The sequence below is a fragment of the Cynocephalus volans genome, chromosome 4 (genome assembly GCF_027409185.1).
Source record: "Cynocephalus volans isolate mCynVol1 chromosome 4, mCynVol1.pri, whole genome shotgun sequence".
Lineage (NCBI taxonomy): Eukaryota > Metazoa > Chordata > Mammalia > Dermoptera > Cynocephalidae > Cynocephalus > Cynocephalus volans.
Genome location: NC_084463.1, coordinates 36371772 through 36374702, shown reverse-complemented (window position 1 = coordinate 36374702; position 2931 = coordinate 36371772). Strand labels below are relative to the sequence as shown.

At 37.6% G+C, this 2931-nt stretch overlaps 1 pseudogene; it reads right to left on the bottom strand.

Moving 5' to 3' along the window:
- Positions 1-267: 267 nt before the first annotated feature.
- On the bottom strand, positions 268-1211 carry LOC134375990 (olfactory receptor 2AJ1-like; annotated as a pseudogene).
- Positions 1212-2931: the final 1720 nt, after the last annotated feature.

Genomic DNA, 2931 nt, shown 5'->3' with positions numbered 1-2931 from the left:
TTACAATTTTTGTGGAAGGAGTATAAAGCTTTGGGGTATCTGTTACTTTCTATAAGTGTGCTGGGTGATTATAATCAGTACCATAGAAGGAAGGATACATTTTTAGAGGTATTTACAAAATCAACACATGATAACATTTATTATTAACAGGGTTTTCAAAATATCGCTTTTCACACTTGGCAAGACAGAAGCTTTGACTGTCTTTCTGCAGAAACTAATAATGTATTTATATTGAAATAGTGAGGACACATAATTCAGGCATTTTTCCTATCCATTTTTTGAAGCAGAAGATTCATTTGAACACTTTTTTATTGCCACCAGAACATCTTTATTCCTAAAGCTATAGATGATAGGATTGAGTGTGGATGGGAGAATGGTATAGAATATTGCCAGGAAATTACCCTGACCTGGAATGTGGTATGACTTAGGTCTCATATATGTGAAACTAGATGGCCTGTAGTACATTACGACCACAATCATGTGGAAGGAACAGGTAGAAAGTGACTTTTTTTGTGCCTCTGATGATTTCATTGGGAGGACTGTGAGGAGAATTTGGACATAAGAAGCAGAGATCATGCAGAAAGGGATCAGCAGGCAAATGATGACGCTTACGTACACTCCTCTTTCACCGCATGATGAATCTACACAGGACAATTTCAACATAGCGAGAACTTCACAGAAAAAGTGATCTATGGCCCTAGAGCCACAGAAGGGAAAATGGAGTGCAAAAGCTGTGTGAACTACGGAGTTGACGGTCACAGCCAGCCAGGACGCTGTGGCCATGAGAACGCTGACATACTCGTTGGTAAGAATCGGATAGTGCAGTGGGTGGAACATGGCTACACAGCGACCATAGGACATCGCTGCCAGGAGAAGGCACTTGCCACCCAGGAGGGTGAGGGACAGAAATACCTGGAAGCCACAAGTTACTAATGAAACAGATCTGCTGCCTGACAGAAAGTCAGTGACCATTTTGGGAAGAATGTTGGAAATATGCAAGATATCCATAAAGAGAGATGGCGGAGCAGGAAATACATTGGTTTATGGAGTCATGATTCCCTGTAGATAAGGAGGATCATGAGTGTATTTTCTGTTACAGTCACAATAGAAAGGATAAATGTAAAGGAGAAGAAGACCTGGCTTGTATGGGAAGAAGAGAACAATCCCAAAAGAGTGAAGTCACTGCTGAAGGTATCATTCTTATATCCCATCATCAATTCTCCTATTTTACCTAAGAAGATATAATAAATAAATAAGAATTCAATAGAAAAAGAAGAAAAATGGTGTGAATCTCAAACTAATTTGTATACATCTGCATTATAAAATGAGAATTAGTGATGCATATGCTGTAATCAACATCAAAGAACTCTGCTAATTTTTGGAATAGGAATATTTTACAGTATGGGCATTTATTTTCTTTGAATCAACTGATGACATTCGGTATATTGAGTGGGATTTGAGCTCCATGCAGTCTCAAGGTCTAATTAATTCCATATTTTTTACTAAAGTCTAGTCTTTTCCCAAATGTTATCTTTTCCAGGAGTCTGACACCTGCACACCCTTTTTAAACTCTTAATGATCCCATCTGAACCCTGACTTTGTTGTTCCTCTTTACTCAGATCCTTTTTTTCCCACATTTTTATGTAACATATTATGTAATTAACATATGAGTTATATTTATTGTTTATTGAAATTCTCTCCCACCAGAATTTTAAATTCACAATGGGAGATCTTTCTTTTGTTCAATGGTATAAACCAAATGCCTGCCACAGTGCCTGGAGCATAGCAGTTCCTCCAGAATGTTTGTCAAATATATGAATGCAATGAATGAACCATGAGACTTAATCTTTGCAATGCATTTTCCATTCAATAAATCTTACAGAAATTAAAATGTATAATTTCTTTTCGGGCCTTAAAAAAAAAAACACGCCACTTTAAGTGACATTACAAGCCGCGCCATTATGGGCCCACAAGGGCGTATTAATGTGGCAGCCTAATACGGCACTAGGAGGAAGTAGGGTGGGGTGTCTGTGGGAACCTTGACTTAGCCCTTATTGGCCAAATATGCACTTCCGTGCTCGAGGTTGCAATAGCTAGGCATTGAGACAGGATGCATGCTCTCTTGACCTTTCAGCTGATAAGATTATGAAAAGCAAGTGCTTGTGTGGTAATAAACGGAACTGCTCGACAGAACCCCCGCTGCATCTGAGTGTCCTTTAAACCGGGCTGGTTGGGGCCGGTGGTGTGCTCACCTCTCTTCACGACTCTCTTCCCCCGTCTCCTTCCAAAGGGGACAGGAGGGAAAGAGGAATCCCGGGCACTTCGCTCGCCCACCAAAAGGAACGAGGCTAGGGCTGTTCGGGTAGGCCGGCGGTGGACCTGACAATTTCTAAAACTTTCCAAAATAATAAATAACTGTATACTGTAACAAAAAATGGATGTGTGTTTGTAATTTGAAGCATCACCTGTATTTTAAATGTGAAAAGTGAAAGCTATATTTGGTCAAAATCAACAGTGCATCTTTCAAAATATATTTTACTATTGCCTATTGTTTTAACTTGTAGAAACTGAGGCATCATTTATTAGTTCTATAAGTAGGGAATTATAAGTATTAATATTATTTGTTTATACTTTGATAGTGTTTAATTAAATGTTTACTCTATAGTCATTTGTGCACCTCTTGGATGTATAATCTGTTCCTAAATATAAAAAGACACATGTGTACATACATACTTATATATAAATGGTGTAATTCAGGAAAATATTAATCTAGGTTTCTGTCTTTCAATAAGTGGTATGATCATTGAAAATCAACAACAAACAAAAAAAATCACTTGCCGTCTTATTAACGTCTATTCATATGTTTGAATAAAATTAGATTAAATTTTTACTTTTTTTGACTTAAACATGGAAATTATATTACGGATAACA